Raw genomic sequence first — 21,804 nt, forward strand, 5'->3', positions numbered from 1 at the left:
GCGGTTTGTGGGCGGTGCGGGGCGGTGTGGCAGTTGCGGGAGGCGGGCGGTGCGGCAGGCGGGATCGCGATCCCCCGCCCGCCTCCCATTATAATCATCGTTGGTGTCTAGTGGGTTATACCAGGGTGCCAGCACATTGCTGGCACCCTGGTATAAACGGCTGACATCGGTGATGCGATGTCAGCCGTTTAACCCTTTCCATACCGCGGTCCGTACGGACCGCGGTATGGAAAAGGTTAACAGCTCAGGGAGCTCCCTCCCTCTCCCATCGGAGGGCTGCTGTACCTTTGCAGTCCCCCGATGGAGAGGGAGAGAGCTTCCAGACAGCCCCCCCAGAGCCCCGTCCTTACCCTTCCCCGTCTGCGCAGTTCTGAACATAACTGAGCAGACGGGGAAGGTTCCCATGGCAACAGGACGCCTCTCAGGCGTCCTGCTGTCCATGGTGCTGAACAGATCTATGCTGAAAGCATAGATCTGTTCAGTGTAAGTAAAATATAGTACAGTGCAATATATATTGTACTGTACTGTATTATACAGACATCAGACCCACTGGATCTTCAAGAACCAAGTGGGTCTGGGTCAAAAAAAAAAGTGAAAAAAGTAAAAAAAAAGTAAAAATCAAAAAACACATTTATCACTGATTAAACATGAGAAAAATAAAATTCCCTACACATGTTTGGTATCGCCGCGTCCGTAACGACCTGATCTATAAAACAGTCATGTTACTTTTCCCGAACGGTGAACGCCATAAAAATAAAAAATTAAAAACTATGATGAAATTGAAATTTTGCCCACCTTACTTCCCCAAAAAAGATAATAAAAGTGATCAAAAAAGTCGCATGTACTCCAAAATTGTAACAATCAAACCGTCATCTCATCCCGCAAAAAATGAGACCCTACTTAAGATAATCGCCCAAAAACTGAAAAAACTATGGCTCTTAGACTATGGAAACACTAAAACATCATTTTTTTTGTTTCAAAAATGAAATCATTGTGTAAAACTTATATAAATAAAAAAAGTATACATATTAGGTATCGCCGCGTCCGTATCGACCGGCTCTATAAAAATATCACATGACCTAACCCCTCAGGTGACCACCGTAAAAAAATAAAAATAAAAACGGTGTAGAAAAAGCAATTTTTTGTCATCTTACGTCACAAAAAGTGTAATAGCAAGCGATCAAAAAGTCATATGCACCCCAACATAGTGCCAATCAAACCGTCATCTCATCTCGCAAAAAATGAGACCCTTCTTAAGATAATCGCCCCAAAACTGTAAAAACTATGGCTCTTAGACTATGGAGAAACGAAAAAAAAAAATTGTTTTAAAAATGAAATCATTGTATAAAAATTACATAAATAAAAAAAATGTATACATATTAGGTATCGCCGCATCCGTGACAACCTGCTCTATAAAATTACCACATGATCTAACCTGTCAGATGAATGTTGTAAATAACAATAAAAAAAACGATGCCAAAAAAGCTATTTCTTGTTACCTTGCCGCACAAAAAGTGTAATATAGAGCAAACAAAAATCATATCTACCCTAAACTAGTACCAACAAAACTGCCACCCTATCCCGTAGTTTCTAAAATGGGGTCACTTTTTTGGAGTTTCTACATCAGGGGGCTTCAAATGGGACATGGTGTCAAAAAAACTGTCCAGCAAAATCTGGCTTCCAAAAACCACACGGCGCACCTTTCACTCTACGCCCCGCTGTGTGCCCGTACAGTAGTTTACGGCCACATATGGGGCGTTTCTGTAAACAGCAGAGTCAGGGCAATAAAGATACAGTCTTGTTTGGCTGTTAACCCTTGCTTTGTTAGTGGAAAAAATGGGTTAAAATTGAAAATTAGGCAAAAAAATGAAATTCTCAAATTTCATCCCCATTTGCCAATAACTCTTGTGCAACACCTAAAGGGTTAACAAAGTTTGTAAAATCAGTTTTGAATACCTTGAGGGGTGTAGTTTCTTAGATGGGGTCACTTTTAGGGAGTTTCTGCTCTAGGGGTGCATCAGGGGGCTTCAAATGGGACATGGTGTCAAAAAAACTGTCCAGCAAAATCTGGCTTCCAAAAACCATACGGCGCACCTTTCACTCTACGCCCCGCTGTGTGCCCGTACAGTAGTTTACGGCCACATATGGGGTGTTTCTGTAAACGGCAGAGTCAGGGCAATAAAGATACAGTCTTGTTTGGATGTTAACCCTTGCTTTGTTAGTGGAAAAAATGGGTTAAAATTGAAAATTAGGCAAAAAAATCAAATTCTCAAATTTCATCCCCATTTGCCAATAACTCTTGTGCAACACCTAAAGGGTTAACGAAGTTTGTAAAATCAGTTTTGAATACCTTGAGGGGTGTAGTTTCTTAGATGGGGTCACTTTTATGGAGTTTCTATTCTAGGGTTGCATCAGGGGGCTTCAAATGGCACATGGTGTAAATAAACCAGTCCAGCAAAACCTGCCTTCCAAAAACCATACGGCGCACCTTTCACTCTACGCCCCGCTGTGTGCCCGTACAGTAGTTTACGGCCACATATGGGGTGTTTCTGTAAACGGCAGAGTCAGGGCAATAAAGATACAGTCTTGTTTGGATGTTAACCCTTGCTTTGTTAGTGTAAAAAATTGGTTAAAATGGAAAATTAGGCAAAAAAATGAAATTCTCAAATTTCATCCCCATTTGCCAATAACTCCTGTGCAACACCTAAAGGGTTAACAAAGTTTGTCAAATCAGTTTTGAATACCTTGAGGGGTGTAGTTTATAGAATAGGGTCATTTTTGGGTGGTTTCTATTATGTAAGCCTCGCAAAGTGACTTCAGTGCTGAACTGGTCCCTAAAAATTGGATTTCTGAAAAATTTCAAGATTTGCTTCTAAACTTCTAAGCCTTGTAACATCCCCAAAAAATAAAATATCATTCCCAAAATAATTCAAACATGAAGTACACATATGGGGAATGTAAAGTCATCACAATTTTTGGGGGTATTACTATGTATTACAGAAGTAGAGAAACTGAAACTTTGAAATTTGCAAATTTTTCCAAATTTGGGGTAAATTTGGTATTTTTTTATGCAAAAAAAATTAATTTTGGGACTTAATTTTTCCAGTGTCATGAAGTACAATATGTGACGAAAAAACAATCTCAGAACGGCCTGGATAAGTCAAAGTGTTTTAACGTTATCAGCACTTAAAGTGACACTGGTCAGATTTGCAAAAAATGACCTGGTCCTTAAGGTGAAATAAGGCTGTGTCTTGAAGGGGTTAAAGCATGGCTTCACTTTCAGGTAACTTTTGCTGAATAAGCTGCCATTTGTGTGTATACTGCATCTGGCTATTATATGATGTACAGTCGTGGCCAAAAGTTTTGAGAATGACACAAATATTCGTTTTCACAAAGTTTGCTGCTAAACTGATTTTAGATCTTTGTTTCAGTTGTTTCTGTGATGTAGTGAAATATAATTACACGCACTTCATATGTTTCGAAGGCTTTTATCGACAATTACATGACATTTATGCAAAGAGTCAGTATTTGCAGTGTTGGCCCTTCTTTTTCAGGACCTCTGCAATTCGACTGGGCATCAATCAACTTCTGGGCCAATTCCTCACTGATAGCAACTAGGGATGAGCGAACCCAAACTGTATAGTTCTGGTTCGTACCGAATTTTGGGGTGTCCGTGACACGGACCCGAACATTTTCGTAAAAGTCCGGGTTCGGGTTCGGTGTTCGTCGCTTTTTTGGCGCTTTTTGAAAGGCTGCAAAGCAGCCAATTAACAAGCGTCATACTACTTGCCTCAAGAGGCCGTCACAGCCATGCCTACTATTGGCATGGCTGTGATTGGCCAGAGCACCATGTGACCCAGCCTCTATTTAAGCTGGAGTCACATAGCGCCGCCCGTCACTCTGCTCTGATTAGCGTAGGGAGAGGTTGCGGCTGCGACAGTAGGGCGAGATTAGGCAGATTAACTCCTCCAAAGGACTTGATTAATTGATCGATCTGCAGCTGTGGATCATTGAGCTGCTGATACTCAATTGCTCACTGTTTTTAGTCTGCCCAGACCGTTTGTCAGTCACTTTTTTCTGGGGTGATCGGCGGCCACTTTGTGTCTTGTGGTGCGCCAGCACAAGCTGCGACCAAGTGCATTTAACCCTTAATGGTGTGGTTGTTTTTTGGCTAATTCCTACATCAGTGTGAAGCTGTCACACCAAGTGCATTTAACCAACAATAGTCTGGTTATTTTTTGGCCATATACTACATCAGGGGCAAGCTGTCACCAAGTGCATTTAACCCTCAATGGTGTGGTTGTTTTTTGGCTAAATCCTACATCAGGGTGAAGCTGTCACACCAAGTGCATTTAACCAGCAATAGTCTGTTTATTGTTTGGCCATATACTACATCAGGGGCAAGCTGCGCCTGTCACCAAGTGCATTTAACCCTCAGTAGTGTGGTTGGTCAAGCTGTCACACCAAGTGCATTTAACCATCAATAGTGTGGTTATTTTTTGGCCATATCCCAGTCTAATTCTGTCAGTAAACGTATACCTGTCACCCAGCGCCTAAATACTAGGCCTCAAGTTTATATCCAGCTAAATCTGTTGTTACTGGTGTGGCTGGTCAAGTTATTTAGTGTCCGTCAAAGCACGGTTTTTGTTCTGGGTTGAAATACAATTCCCAATTTAGCAATTTCCTAATTTAGTGGTTTCTGCTGTATCAGAGCTATTTAAAATATATCCCTAAAAGGGTATATCAGATTCAAGGTGCACATAGGGTCATTCTGAATAACTTCACACACACGCTACTGTGCATTTCCAAGTCTAATTCTGTCCATAAAACGTATACCTGTCACCCAGCGCCTAAATACTAGGCCTCAAATTTATATCCTGCTAAATCTGTCGTTACTGGTGCAGCTGGTCAAGTTATTTAGTGTCCGTCAAAACACATTGTTTGTTCTGGGTTGAAATACAATTCCCAATTTAGCAATTTCTTAATTTAGTGGTTTCTGCTATATCAGAGCTATTTAAAATCTATCCCTAAAAGGGTATATCAGATTCAAGGTGCACATAGGGTCATTCTGAATAACTTCACACACACGCTACTGTGCATTTCTAAGTCTAATTCTGTCCGTAAAACGTATACCTGTCACCCAGCGCCTAAATATTAGGCCTCAAATTTATATCCTGCTAAATCTGTCGTTACTGGTGCAGCTGGTCAAGTTATTTAGTGTCCGTCAAAACACATTGTTTGTTCTGGGTTGAAATACAATTCCCAATTTAGCAATTTCTTAATTTAGTGGTTTCTGCTGTATCAGAGCTATTTAAAATCTATCCCTAAAAGGGTATATCAGATTCAAGGTGCACATAGGGTGATTCTGAATAACTTCACACACACGCTACTGTGCATTTCCAAGTCTAATTCTGTCAGTAAACCTATACCTGTCACCCAGCGCCTAAATAATAGGCCTCAAATTTATAGTCAGCTAAAACTGTGGTTACTGCTGTGCCTGTATTAGTGTAATACGGTACCTAAATAGATAGCCAGATAGCGTTAGTTGTCTTTAAAAAAAGGCCGGTATTTGAATTCAATACATTGGGTCAAAAAAAAAAATTGTTGTTGTGGTGAACGATAACAATGAGGAAAACATCTACTAAAGGACGCGGACATGGTCGTGGTGGTGTTAGTGGACCCTCTGGTGCTGGGAGAGGACGTGGCCGTTCTGCCACAGCCACACGTCCTAGTGTACCAACTACCTCAGGTCCCAGTAGCCGCCATAATTTACAGCGATATTTGGTGGGGCCCAATGCCGTTCTAAGGATGGTAAGGCCTGAGCAGGTACAGGCATTAGTCAATTAGGTGGCCGACAGTGGATCCAGCACGTTCACATTATCTCCCACCCAGTCTTCTGCAGAAAGCGCACAGATGGCGCCTGAAAACCAACCCCATCAGTCTGTCACATCACCCCCATGCATACCAGGGAAACTGTCTGAGCCTCAAGTTATGCAGCAGTCTCCTATGCTGTTTGAAGACTCCGCTGGCAGGGTTTCCCAAGGGCATCCACCCAGCCCCTCCCCAGCGGTGGAAGACATAGAATGCACTGACGCACAACCACTTATGTTTTCTGATGATGAGGACATGGGAATACCACCTCAGCACGTCTCTGATGATGACGAAACACAGGTGCCAACTGCTGCGTCTTTCTGCAGTGTGCAGACTGAACAGGAGGTCAGGGATCAAGACTGGGTGGAAGACGATGCAGGGGACGATGAGGTCCTAGACCCCACATGGAATGAAGGTCGTGCCACTGACTTTCACAGTTCGGAGGAAGAGGCAGTGGTGAGAACGAGCCAACAGCGTAGCAAAAGAGGGAGCAGTGGGCAAAAGCAGAACACCCGCCGCCAAGAGACTCCGCCTGCTACTGACCGCCGCCATCTGGGACCGAGCACCCAAAAGGCAGCTTCAAGGAGTTCCCTGGCATGGCACTTCTTCAAACAATGTGCTGACGACAAGACCCGAGTGGTTTGCACGCTATGCCATCAGAGCCTGAAGCGAGGCATTAACGTTCTGAACCTTAGCACAACCTGCATGACCAGGCACCTGCATGCAAAGCATGAACTGCAGTGGAGTAAACACCTTAAAACCAAGGAAGTCACTCAGGCTCCCCCTGCTACCTCTTCTGCTGCTGCCGCCTCGGCCTCTTCTGCTGCTGCCGCCTCGGCCTCTTCCTCCGCCTCTGGAAGAACATTGGCACCTGCCGCCCAGCAAACAGGGGATGTACCACCAACACCACCACCACCTCTATCACCAAGCATCTCAACCATGTCACACGGCAGCGTTCAGCTCTCCATCTCACAAACATTTGAGAGAAAGCGTAAATTCCCACCTAGCCACCCTCGATCCCTGGCCCTGAATGCCAGCATTTCTAAACTACTGGCCTATGAAATGCTGTCATTTAGGCTGGTGGACACAGACAGCTTCAAACAGCTCATGTCGCTTGCTGTCCCACAGTATGTTGTTCCTAGCCGGCACTACTTCTCCAAGAGAGCCGTGCCTTCCCTGCACAACCAAGTATCCGATAAAATCAAGTGTGCACTGCGCAACGCCATCTGTGGCAAGGTCCACCTAACCACAGATACGTGGACCAGTAAGCACGGCCAGGGACGCTATATCGCCCTAAATGCACACTGGGTAAATGTAGTGGCAGCTGGGCCCCAGGTGGAGAGCTGTTTGGCGCACGTCCTTCCGCCGCCAAGAATCACAGGGCAACATTCTTTGCCTCCTGTTGCCACCTCCTCCTACTCGGCTTCCTCCTCCTCTTCTTCCACCTGCTCATCCAGTCAGCCACACACCTTCACCACCAACTTCAGCACAGCCCGGGGTAAACGCCAGCAGGCCATTCTGAAACTCATATGTTTGGGGGACAGGCCCCACACCGCACAGGAGTTGTGGCGGGGTATAGAACAACAGACCGACGAGTGGTTGCTGCCGGTGAGCGTCAAGCCCGGCCTGGTGGTGTGCGATAATGGGCGAAATCTCGCTGCAGCTCTGGGACTAGCCGGTTTGACGCACATCCCTTGCTTGGCGCATGTGCTGAATTTGGTGGTGCAGAAGTTCATTCACAACTACCCCGACATGTCAGAGCTGCTGCATAAAGTGCGGGCCGTCTGTTCGCGCTTCCGGCGTTCACATCCTGCTGCGGCTCGCCTGTCTGCGCTACAGCGTAACTTCGGCCTTCCCGCTCACCGCCTCATATGCGACGTGCCCACCAGGTGGAACTCCACCTTGCACATGCTGGACAGACTGTGCGAGCAGCAGCAGGCCATAGTGGAGTTTCAGCTGAAGCACGCACGGGTCAGTCGCACTACGGAACAGCACCACTTCACCACCAATGACTGGGCCTCCATGCGAGACCTGTGTGCCCTGTTGCGCTGTTTTGAGTACTCCACCAACATGGCCAGTGGCGATGACGCCGTTATCAGCGTTACAATACCACTTCTATGTCTCCTTGAGAAAACACTTAGGGCGATGATGGAAGAGGAGGTGGCCCAGGAGGAGGAGGAGGAGGAGGAGAAAGAGGGGTAATTTTTAGCACTTTCAGGCCAGTCTCTTCGAAGTGGGAGGTTTTTGGCAACAGCAGAGGCCAGGTACAAATGTGGCCAGCCAGGGCCCACTACTGGAGGACGAGGAGGACGAGGAGGACGAGGATGAGGTGGAGGAGGATGGAGGTGGAGGAGGATGAGGATAAAGCATGGTCACAGCGGGGTGGCACCCAATGCAGCTCGGGCCCATCACTGGTGCGTGGCTGGGGGGAAAGGCAGGACGATGACGATACGCCTCCCACAGAGGACAGCTTGTCCTTACCCCTGGGCAGTCTGGCACACATGAGCGACTACATGCTGCAGTGCCTGCGCAACGACAGCAGAGTTGCCCACATTTTAACGTGTGCGGACTATTGGGTTGCCACCCTGCTGGATCCACGGTACAAAGACAATGTGCCCACCTTACTTCCTGCACTGGAGCGTGATAGGAAGATGCGCGAGTACAAGCGCACGTTGGTAGACGCGCTACTGAGAGCATTCCCAAATGTCACAGGGGAACAAGTGGAAGCCCAAGGCCAAGGCAGAGGAGGAGCAAGAGGTCGCCAAGGCAGCTGTGTCACGGCCAGCTCCTCTGAGGGCAGGGTTTGCATGGCAGAGATGTGGAAAAGTTTTGTCAACACGCCACAGCTAACTGCACCACCACCTGATACGCAACGTGTTAGCAGGAGGCAACATTTCACTAACATGGTGGAACAGTACGTGTGCACACCCCTCCACGTACTGACTGATGGTTCGGCCCCATTCAACTTCTGGGTCTCTAAATTGTCCACGTGGCCAGAGCTAGCCTTTTATGCCTTGGAGGTGCTGGCCTGCCCGGTGGCCAGCGTTTTGTCTGAACGTGTATTCAGCACGGCAGGGGGCGTCATTACAGACAAACGCAGCCGCCTGTCTACAGCCAATGTGGACAAGCTGACGTTCATAAAAATGAACCAGGCATGGATTCCACAGGACCTGTCCATCCCTTGTGCAGAGTAGACATTAACTACCTCCCCTTAACCATATATTATTGTACTCCAGGGCACTTCCTCATTCAATCCTATTTTTATTTTCATTTTACCATTATATTGCGAGGCTACCCAAAGTTGAATGAACCTCTCCTCTGCCTGGGTGCTGGGCCTAAATATATGCCAATGGACTGTTGCAGTGGTGGCTGACGTGAAGCCTGATTCTCTGCTATGACATGCAGACTGATTCTCTGCTGACATGAAGCCAGATCCTCTGTTACGGGACCTCTCTCCTCTGCCTGGTTGCTGGGCCTAAATATATGACAATGGACTGTTGCAGTGGTGGCTGACATGAAGCCTGATTCTCTGCCATGTCATGCAGACTGATTCTCTGCTGACATGAAGACAGATTCTCTGTTACAGGACCTCTCTCCTCTGCCTGGGTGCTGGGCCTAAATATATGCCAATGGACTGTTCCAATGTTGGGTGACGTGAAGCCTGATTCTCTGCTATGACATGCAGACTGATTCTCTGCTGACATGAAGACAGATTCTCTGTTACGGGACCTCTCTCCTCTGCCTGGGTGCTGGGCCTAAATATATGACAATGGACTGTTGCACTGGTGGCTGACGTGAAGCCTGATTCTCTGCTATGACATGCAGACTGATTCTCTGCTGACATGAAGACAGATTCTCTGTTACGGGACCTCTCTCCTCTGCCTGGGTGCTGGGCCTAAATATATGCCAATGGACTGTTCCAATGTTGGGTGACGTGAAGCCTGATTCTCTGCTATGACATGCAGACTGATTCTCTGCTGACATGAAGACAGATTCTCTGTTACGGGACCTCTCTCCTCTGCCTGGATGCTGGGCCTAAATATATGCCAATGGACTGTTGCAGTGGTGGCTGACATGAAGCCTGATTCTCTGCTATGACATGCAGACTGATTCTCTGCTGACATGAAGCCAGATCCTCTGTTACGGGACCTCTCTCCTCTGCCTGGGTGCTGGGCCTAAATATATGCCAATGGACTGTTGCAGTAGTGGCTGACGTGAAGCCTGATTCTCTGCTATGACATGCAGACTGATTCTCTGCTGACATGAAGCCAGATCCTCTGTTACGGGACCTCTCTCCTCTGCCTGGGTGCTGGGCCTAAATATATGCCAATGGACTGTTGCAGTGGTGGCTGACATGAAGCCTGATTCTCTGCTATGACATGCAGACTGATTCTCTGCTGACATGAAGCCAGTTCCTCTGTTACGGGACCTCTCTCCTCTGCCTGGGTGCTGGGCCTAAATATATGCCAATGGACTGTTGCAGTGGTGGCTGACATGAAGCCTGATTCTCTGCTTTGACATGCAGACTGATTCTCTGCTGACATGAAGCCAGATCCTCTGTTACGGGACCTCTCTCCTCTGCCTGGGTGCCGGGGCCTAAATATCTGAGAATGGACTGTTCCAGTGGTGGGTGACGTGAAGCCAGATTCTCTGCTGACATGAAGCCAGATTCTCTGTTACGGGACCTCTCTCCTCTGCCTGGGTGCTGGGCCTAAATATATGCCAATGGACTGTTCCAATGTTGGGTGACGTGAAGCCTGATTCTCTGCTATGACATGCAGACTGATTCTCTGCTGACATGAAGCCAGATTGTCTGTTACGGGACCTCTCTCCTCTGCCTGGGTGCTGGGCCTAAATATATGCCAATGGACTGTTGCAGTGGTGGCTGACATGAAGCCTGATTCTCTGCTATGACATGCAGACTGATTCTCTGCTGACATGAAGCCAGATCCTCTGTTACGGGACCTCTCTCCTCTGCCTGGGTGCTGGGCCTAAATATATGCCAATGGACTGTTGCAGTAGTGGCTGACGTGAAGCCTGATTCTCTGCTATGACATGCAGACTGATTCTCTGCTGACATGAAGCCAGATCCTCTGTTACGGGACCTCTCTCCTCTGCCTGGGTGCTGGGCCTAAATATATGCCAATGGACTGTTGCAGTGGTGGCTGACATGAAGCCTGATTCTCTGCTATGACATGCAGACTGATTCTCTGCTGACATGAAGCCAGTTCCTCTGTTACGGGACCTCTCTCCTCTGCCTGGGTGCTGGGCCTAAATATATGCCAATGGACTGTTGCAGTGGTGGCTGACATGAAGCCTGATTCTCTGCTTTGACATGCAGACTGATTCTCTGCTGACATGAAGCCAGATCCTCTGTTACGGGACCTCTCTCCTCTGCCTGGGTGCCGGGGCCTAAATATCTGAGAATGGACTGTTCCAGTGGTGGGTGACGTGAAGCCAGATTCTCTGCTATGGGACCTCTCTCCAATTGATATTGGTTAATTTTTATTTATTTTATTTTTATTTTTATTCATTTCCCTATCCACATTTGTTTGCATGGGATTTATCTATATGTTGCTGCCTTTTGCAGCCCTCTAGCCCTTTCCTGGGCTGTTTTACAGCCTTTCTAGTGCCGAAAAGTTCGGATCCCCATTGACTTCAATGTGGTTCGGGTTCGGGACGAAGTTCGGATCGGGTTCGGATCCCGAACCCGAACATTTCCGGGAAGTTCGGCCGAACTTCTCGAACCCGAACATCCAGGTGTCCGCTCAACTCTAATAGCAACCCATTCTTTCATAATCACTTCTTGGAGTTTGTCAGAATTAGTGGGTTTTTGTTTGTCCACCCGCCTCTTGAGGATTAACCACAAGTTCTCAATGGGATTAAGATCTGGGGAGTTACCAGGCCATGGACCCAAAATGTCAACGTTTTGGTCCCCGAGCCACTTAGTTATCACTTTTGCCCTATGGCACAGTGCTCCAGAGTGCTGGAAAATGCATTGTTCTTCACCAAACTGTTGTTGGATTGTTGGAAGAATTTGCTGTTGGAGGGTGTTTTGGTACCATTCTTTATTCATGGCTGTGTTTTTGGGCAAAATTGTGAGTGAGCCCACTCCCTTGGATGAGAAGCAACCCCACACATGAATGGTCTCAGGATGCTTTACTGTTGGCATGACACAGGACTGATGGTAGCGCTTACCTTTTCTTCTCCGGACAAGCCTTTTTCCTGATGCCCCAAACAATTGGAAAGAGGCTTCATCGGAGAATATGACTTTGCCCCAGTCCTCAGCAGTCCATTCACCTTATTTTCTGGAGAAGATCAATCTGTCCCTGATGGTTTTTTTTGGAGAGAAGTGGCTTATTTGCTGCCCTTCTTGACACCAGGCCATCTTCCAAAAGTCTTCGCTTCACTGTGCGTGCAGATGCACTCACACCAGCCTGCTGCCATTCCTGGGCAAGCTCTGCACTGGTGGCACTCCGATCCCGCAGCTGAATCCTCTTTAGGAGACGATCCTGGCGCTTGCTGGACTTTCTTGGACCCCCTGAAGCCTTCTTAACAAGAATTGAACCTCTTTCCTTGAAGTTCTTGATGATCCTATAAATTGTTGATTGAGGTGCAATCTTAGTAGCCACAATATCCTTGCCTGTGAAGCCATTTTTATGCAACGCAATGATGGCTGCACGCGTTTTTTTGCAGGTCACCATGGTTAACAATGGAAGAACAATGATTTCAAGAATCACCCTCCTTTTAACAGGTCAAGTCTGCCATTTTAACCCAATCAGCCTGACATAATGATCTTCAGCCTTGTGCTCATCAACATTCTCACCTGAGTTAACAAGACAATTACTGAAATGATCTCAGCAGGTCCTTTAATGACAGCAATGAAATGCAGTGGAAAGGTTTTTTTGGGATTAAGTTAATTTTCATGGCAAAGAAGGACTATGCAATTCATCTGATCACTCTTCATAACATTCTGGAGTATATGCAAATTGCTATTATAAAAACCTAAGCAGCAACTTTTCCAATTTCCAATATTTATGTAATTCTCAAAACTTTTGGCCACGACTGTATACAGGTCCTTCTCCAAAAATTAGCATATTGTGATAAAGTTAATTATTTTCTGTAATGTACTGATAAACATTAGACTTTCATATATTTTAGATTCATTACACACCAACTGAAGTAGTTCAAGCCTTTTATTGTTTTAATATTGATGATTTTGGCATACAGCTCATGAAAACCCAAATTTCCTATCTAAAAAAATTAGCATATTTCATCCGACCAATAAAAGAAAAGTGTTTTTAATACAAAAAAAGTCAACCTTCAAATAATTATGTTCAGTTATGCACTCAATACTTGGTCGGGAATCCTTTTGCAGAAATGACTGCTTCAATGCGGCGTGGCATGGAGGCAATCAGCCTGTGGCACTGCTGAGGTGTTATGGAGGCCCAGGATGCTTCGATAGCGGCCTTAAGCTCATCCAGAGTGTTGGGTCTTGCGTCTCTCAACTTTCTCTTCCCAATATCCCACAGATTCTCTATGGGGTTCAGGTCAGGAGAGTTGGCAGACCAATTGAGCACAGTAATACCATGGTCAGTAAAACATTTACCAGTGGTTTTGGCACTGTGAGCAGGTGCCAGGTCGTGCTGAAAAATGAAATCATCTCCATAAAGCTTTTCAGCAGATGGAAGCATGAAGTGCTCCAAAATCTCCTGATAGCTAGCTGCATTGACCCTGCCCTTGATAAAACACAGTGGACCAACACCAGCAGCTGACATGGCACCCCAGACCTTCAGGCATTTTGGCATTTCCCTCTCCCCAGTCTTCCTCCAGACTCTGGCACCTTGATTTCCAAATGACATGCAAAATTTGCTTTCATCCGAAAAAAGTACTTTGGACCACTGAGCAACAGTCCAGTGCTGCTTCTCTGTAGCCCAGGTCAGACGCTTCTGCCGCTGTTTCTGGTTCAAAAGTGGCCTGACCTGGGGAATGCGGCACCTGTAGCCCATTTCGTGCACACGCCTGTACACGGTGGCTCTGGATGTTTCTACTCCAGACTCAGTCCACTGCTTCCGCAGGTCCCCCAAGGTCTGTAATCGGTCCTTCTCCACAATCTTCCTCAGGGTCCGGTCACCTCTTCTCGTTGTGCAGCGTTTTCTGCCCCACTTTTTCCTTCCCACAGACTTCCCACTGAGGTGCCTTGATACAGCACTCTGGGAACAGCCTATTCGTTCAGAAATTTCTTTCTGTGTCTTACCCTCTTGCTTGAGGGTGTCAATGATGGCCTTCTGGACAGCAGTCAGGTCGGCAGTCTTACCCATGATTGCGGTTTTGAGTAATGAACCAGGCTGGGAGTTTTTAAAAGCCTCAGGAATCTTTTGCAGGTGTTTAGAGTTAATTAGTTGATTCAAATGATTAGGTTAATAGCTCGTTTAGAGAACCTTTTCATGATATGCAAATTTTTTGAGATAGGAATTTTGGGTTTTCATGAGCTGTATGCCAAAATCATCAATATTAAAACAATAAAAGGCTTGAACTACTTCAGTTGTGTGTAATGAATCTAAAATATATGAAAGTCTAATGTCTATCAGTACATTACAGAAAATAATGAACTGTATCACAATATGCTAATTTTTTTAGAAGGACCTGTATATGCAATTTTTAGCAGCTTTTTCCCTCTGCAGGCTCCATCTGTAATTCTCCCTCAACTAGGCAGTGGAGATTAGCTGCAATTATGCCTCCCCAAATACAACACATGGCGAAAGCAGGACATTTTGCTCACTAACACTCAGCATCACCTGGACATTATAGAAAAGTACTGAATGTGAATAATGCACTTGGTTGAGATACAACACGTCTTACCAGTTGCCCCAGCTTCCTTGTCTTTGTCTCTCTGCTTGTTTCTCATGCACACAGTCATACACTTTTATGGGATGGAATTAAAACAAAATTCTGTGAATGAGTGAATGTTAGTTTTGAAAACAGGGGGAGCAGGAAAAGAGCTCATAAGATGATAATGAGATATTTTTATATTTGGCTATACTATTCAATTATTCAAAGCTATGTGAAAAGTTTGTATGCAGATTCATCATGGATTTTGTAGTGGAAGATGTAATAATAACTCTACAACATATGTGGGAATAACTGAAAATGTTGTCGATATTTGCCTTTTTCTATATACTTTATAATTATAACTGTAACTATATCTAATAAAAATTCCAGGACTATTTTGCGCATTTTTACTTGACCATTAATTCTTACAAGCATGGCAATAAATTGTTCGGCAATAAACATCTGATACGGACAGCACAAATAAAATTTAACACCTTTCTAAGTGTTAATAACAACGTACTCCAAGTGGCAGGTGCTTTGTCAGCAGACATATTCATTAGGAATCTATGAAGATTTTCACATGTTAATTTCCTCGCTATAATTGTGTGCCGCAGGCAGATTGAAATTATTTGCATTTTTATTTATGGAACCAGTGAAAAAAGATCTCCTGAGAATAACACATATGATATGACTAGTACAGCTCTCTTCTATGTGTGGAACAAGAATTTCCATTATCCGATTTACGCCTAGTCACAATATGCACTTAGTACAATCCATTCATTCAATCTAGCTTAAAGGGCAACTGTCCTATTATCTTTTTTATGCAGTTAATGAATGCAACAAGTTGGAAATATTATATTTGAAGGCTATGTATAGCTTAGGAAGCATATTATTATTATTGCATTTAACTTGTTTTTGACTAAAAATCATATTTTCAATTGTCATTTATTAAATATATTGAGCCAGCAATTGAGCCATTGCTGAACTGAAACAGTTCTGTAAAGAGGAATGGTCAAGAATTACTCCTGACCGTTGTGCTCGTCTGATCTGCAACTACAGGAAACGTTTGGTGGAAGTTATTGCTGCCAAAGGAGGTTCAACCAGTTATTAAATCCAAGGGTTCACAAGGCTTTTTCCGACCTGCACTGTGAATGTTTATATGGTGCGTTCAATAAAAACATGATAACATTTAATTCTTTGTGTGTTATTAGTTTAACCACTTCAACCCCGCTAGCTGAAACCCCCTTAATGACCAGGCCACTTTTTACACTTCTGCACTACACTACTTTCACCGTTTATTGCTCGGTCATGCAACTTACCACCCAAATAAATTTTACCTCCTTTTCTTCTCACTAATAGAGCTTTCATTTGGTGGTATTTCATTGCTGCTGACATTTTTACTTTTTTTGTTATTAATCGAAATTTAACGATTTTTTTGCAAAAAAATGACATTTTTCACTTTTAGTTTTAATTTTGCAAAAAAAAAACGACATCCATATATAAATTTTTCGCTAAATTTATTGTTCTACATGTCTTTAATAAAAAAAATGTTTGGGTCAAAAAAAATGGTTTGGGTAAAAGTTATAGCATTTACAAACTATGGTACAAAAATGTGAATTTCCGCATTTTGAAGCAGCTCTGACTTTCTGAGCACCTGTCATGATTCCTGAGGTTCTACAATGCCCAGACAGTACAAACACCCCACAAATGACCCCATTTCGGAAAGTAGACACCCTAAGGTATTCACTGATGGGCATAGTGAGTTCATAGAACTTTTTATTTTTTGTCACAAGTTAGCGAAAAAGGATGATTTTTTTTTTTCTTACAAAGTCTCATATTCCACTAACTTGTGACAAAATAAAAACTTCCATGAACTCACTATGCCCATCACAAAATACCTTGGGGTGTCTTCTTTCCAAAATGGGGTCACTTGTGGGGTAGTTATACTGCCCTGGCATTCTAGGGGCCCAGATGTGTGAGAAGAAGTTTGCAATCAAAATCTGTAAAAAATGACCGGTGAAATCCGAAAGGTGCACTTTGGAATGTGTGCCCCTTTGCCCACCTAGGCTGCAAATAAGTGTCACACATCTGGTATCGCCGTACTCAGGAGAAGTTGGGGAATGTGTTTTGGGGTGTCATTTTACATATACCCATGCTGGGTGAGAGAAATATATTGGTCAAATGCCAACTTTGTTTAAAAAAAATGGTAAAAGTTGTCTTTTGCCTAAATATTTCTCTCACCCAGCATGGGTATATGTATAATGACACCCCAAAACACATTCCCCAACTTCTCCTGAGTACGGCGATACCAGATGTGTGACACTTTTTTGCAGCCAAGGTGGGCAAAGGGGCACACATTCCAGAGAGCACCTTTCGGATTTCACAGGCCATTTTTTACACATTTTGATTGCAAACTACTTGCCACACATTAGGGCCCCTAGAATGCCAGGGCAGTATAACTATGCCACAAGTGACCCCATTTTGGAAAGAAGACACCCCAAGGTATTCCGTGAGGGGCATGGCGAGTTCCTAGAATTTTTTTTTTTTTGTCACAAGTTAGCGGAAAATGATGATTTTTTTTTTTCTTACAAAGTCTCATATTCCAGTAACTTGTGACAAAAAAATAAAAACTTCCATGAACTCACTATGCCCATCACAAAATACCTTGGGGTGTCTTCTTTCCAAAATGGGGTCACTTGTGGGGTAGTTATACTGCCCTGGCATTCTAGGGGCCCAGATGTGTGAGAAGAAGTTTGCAATCAAAATCTGTAAAAAATGACCGGTGAAATCCGAAAGGTGCACTTTGGAATGTGTGCCCCTTTGCCCACCTAGGCTGCAAAAAAGTGTCACAAATCTGGTATTGCCGTACTCAGGAGAAGTTAGGAATGTGTTTTGGGGTGTCATTTTACATATAACCATGCTGGGTGAGAGAAATATCTTGGCAAAAGACAACTTTTCCCATTTTTTTATACAAATTTGGCATTTGACCAAGATATTTATCTCACCCAGCATGGGTATATGTAAAATGACACCCCAAAACACATTCCCCAACTTCTCCTGAGTACGGCGATACCACATGTGTGACACTTTTTTGCAGCCTAGATGCGCAAAGCGGCCCAAATTCCTTTTAGGAGGGCATTTTTAGACATTTGGATCCCAGACTTCTTCTCAAGCTTTAGGGCCCCTAAAAAGCCAGGGCAGTATAAATACCCCACATGTGACCCCACTTTGGAAAGAAGACACCCCAAGGTATTCAATGAGGGGCCTGGCGAGTTCATAGAATTTTTTTTTTGGGCATAAGTTAGCGGAAATTTTTAGTTTTTTCTCACAAAGTCTCACTTTCCGCTAACTTGGGACAAAAATTTCAATCTTTCATGGACTCAATATGCCCCTCACGGAATACCTTGGGGTGTCTTCTTTCCAAAATGGGGTCATTTGTGGGGTGTTTGTACTGCCCTGGCATTTGAGGGTCTCCGCAATCATTACATGTATGGCCAGCATTAGGAGTTTCTGCTATTCTCCTTATATTGAGCACACATTTAATGAGATTTTTTTTTCCATTCAGCCTCTGGGCTGAAAGAAAAAAAATGAACGGCACAGATTTCTTCATTCGCATCGATCAATGTGGATGAAAAAATCTCTGCCAAAAAAAAAAAAAGGAGCGGAAAGGCGTCTGCCAGGACATAGGAGCTCCGCCCAACATCCATACCCACTTAGCTCGTATGCCCTGGCAAACCAGATTTCTCCATTCACATCAATCGATGTGGATGAATAAATAATTTGCAGGATTTTCTTTTTTTATATACAAAGTGTTTGCCAAAGCATAGGAACACCGCCACCTCCTCAGCTCATATGCCTCGGCAAACGTATCTTTTACTGCAGAGGAGAAATCTCGTCTTGCAGCGCCGCATACACCGACTTGTGTGTAATCTGACAGCAGCGCAATGCTTCTGTCAGAATGCACATCAGTGCTGCAGCTAGTCGATCGGTTGGTCCACCTGGAAGGTAAAAAAAAAAAAAACAGGCCGCAACGCAACAATTTTATTTACTTTTGAACAGAACATATAAACTTTAACTTTTTGAACTGAACAACCTTTTTGCTTACTGGTGATTTGTTTTTTGTTTTTTACCTTTATAGGACAAACCTCTCCTTCCCCATGGGACAATGTGCAAAGCGCAAAGCGCCCAAAGATGTGGCAAAGTACATTATGCACTTTATCTCAGGTGAAAGGAGAGGTTTGCAGCAGCTGTATGTGAATGGGCCCTAATAGCCCTGTGTGCCTGTCCTGTTGAGATGTGATCCCTATGCTAGGTGTATCTGTGTGTGGTACTATTTCCAGAAACACTCCCTTAAGCATAGGGCAGGGTGGTCAGGACAGTCAGGACAGAAATAGCGGGTGTCACGCCTTATTCCACTCCTGCTACAGACACGACATCTTTTTCGGGGTGACGGGTGGGTTGAGGTACCGGCAACGACATTGGGGAAATGTCGCTCGTGTAGACGGCTAACTACACTGGTGGATGGGGCCACGGAACCTCCTGGGTACAGGAGGTTCTCGATGATCTCTTCCTGAAATTTGAGGAAGGATCGTGTTCTCTCAGCCTTACTGTAGAGAACAAAACTATTATGCAGAGCCAATTGAATCAAATATACAGACACCTTCTTATACCAGCGTCTGGTTCTGCGGGACACTAAATACGGAGACAACATCTGGTCATTGAAGTCCACCCCTCCCATGTGAAGGTTATAGTCGTGGACTGAGAGGGGCTTTTTCAATGACACGGGTTGCTCGCTCAATTTGGATTGTTGTGTCTGCATGAATGGAGGAGAGCATGTAAACGTCACGCTTGTCTCTCCATTTCACCGCGAGCAGTTTTTCGTTACACAAGGCAGCCCTCTCCCCCCTTGCAAGACGGGTGGTAACGAGCCGTTGGGGGAAGCCCGCGCGACTAGTTCGCGCGGTGCCACAGGCGCCAATCTGTTCTAGAAACAAATGCCTAAAGAGGGCCACACTTGTGTAGAAATTGTCCACATAAAGATGGTACCCCTTGCCGAATAAGGGTGACACCAAGTCCCAGACTATCTTCTCACTGCTCCCCAGGTAGTCAGGGCAACCGACCGGCTCCAGGGTCTGATCTTTTCCCTCATAGACACAAAATTTGTGGGTATAGCCTGTGGCCCTTTCACAGAGCTTATACAATTTGACCCCATACCGGGCGCGCTTGCTTGGGATGTATTGTTTGAGGCCAAGGCGCCCGGTAAAATGTATTAGGGACTCGTCTATGCAGATGTTTTGCTCTGGGGTATACAAATCTGCAAATTTCTGGTTGAAATGGTCTATGAGGGGCCGAATTTTGTGGAGCCGGTCAAAAGCTGGGTGGCCTTTGGGACGGGAGGTGGTGTTGTCGCTAAAGTGCAGGAAACGCAGGATGGTCTCAAATCGTGTCCTGGACATAGCAGCAGAAAACATGGGCATGTGATGAATTGGGTTCGTGGACCAATATGACCGCAATTCATGCTTTTTAGTTAGACCCATGTTGAGGAGAAGGCCCAGAAAAATTTTAATTTCAGAAACTTGGACTGGTTTCCACCGGAAAGGCTGGGCATAAAAGCAGGTTGGCGGTTATAAATTGTGTGGCATACCGATTTGTTTCTGCCACAACTAAGTCTAAGAGCTCTGCAGTCAAGAACAGCTCAAAAAATCCCAGGGCCGAACCGATCTGAGCTGTCTCAACCCGAACTCCAGACTGGGCGGTGAAAGGGGGAACTACAGGTGCGGCTGAAGTTGGGGACTGCCAATCAGGGTTTGCCAGCACCTCAGGGATTCTAGGGGCTCTACGGGCCCGTCTTTGCGGTGGCTGCGACGGGGTAACTACTGCACGTGCCACCGTACCAGCTTCAACTGCCCTTCTGGTGCTCGCCACTTCACCATGTTGTACGGCAGTGCTGGTACTAGGTCCAGGATGGGCTGCTCTGCTAGTGTATGCCTCACCACGTAATCCGACAGCGCCAGCCCCACTCTGCTGCCCTTGAAGCGGATCCTTCGCAACCTGTGGTCTAGCGACACGGGGCCGGGTACGCCTGGTGCTATCAGGGACCTCAGCCTCCTCGTCCGAACTTTGGGTCAGAGTGCCACTGCTTTCTACAGGTTCATATTCTGACCCGCTAGATTCATCAGATGAGGGTTCCCATTCCTCATCCGACTGGGTCAGAAGCCTGTAGGCCTCTTCAGAAGAATACCCCCTGTTTGACATTTGGGCAACTAAATTTAGGGGTATTCCCTGAGACTACCCAAGAAAAAAAGCAAGCCTGTCTTACAAATGGGAGGCTAGCGAAGTACCGGAGGCCGCTGCGGTTGATAAAAAATATCAAAACTGATTTTTTTATCGCCGCAGCGCGTGTAAAGTGAATGTGCAGTGATCAAAAAAAAAAATTTTTTGTCACTGCGGTGGGGCGGATGTTGGTGAACGCACGTGTGGGCGACCGATCAGGCCTGATCGGGCAAACACTGCGTTTTGGGTGGAGGGCGAACTAAAGTGACACTAATACTATTATAGATCTGACCGTGATCAGTTTTGATCACTTACAGATACTATAAAAGTACAAATGCTGATTAGCGATACGCTAATCAGCGAATAAGGGACTGCGGTGCGGTGGGCTGGGCGCTAACTGATCCCTAAACTACCTAACCAAGGGGCCTAAACTATCCCTAAAACCTAACAGTCAATACCAGTGAAAAAAAAAAAGTGACAGTTTACACTGATCACTTTTTTCCTTTCACTAGTGAATGCCAGGGGCGATCAAAGGGGTGATCAAAGGGTTAATTGGGGTGCAGGGGGTGATCTGGGGCTAAAGTGTAGTGTTGGTGCTACTCACTGTGAAGCCTGCTCCTCTGCTGGATCCAACCGACGAAAAGGACCAGCAGAGGAGCAGGGAAGCCATATAACAGATCATATTTACTAATATGATCTGTTATCTGGCTTCTGATTCGATTTTTTAAAAATCAGCAACCTGCCAGCGACGATCATTGGCTGGCAGGTTGCTGACGAAATACTCCTTTAACTTTTGCCGGCCCGCGATGCGCATGCGCGGGCCGGCTC

This window comes from Bufo gargarizans, chromosome 4 (genome assembly GCF_014858855.1).
Source record: "Bufo gargarizans isolate SCDJY-AF-19 chromosome 4, ASM1485885v1, whole genome shotgun sequence".
Classification (NCBI taxonomy): Eukaryota; Metazoa; Chordata; class Amphibia; order Anura; family Bufonidae; genus Bufo; species Bufo gargarizans.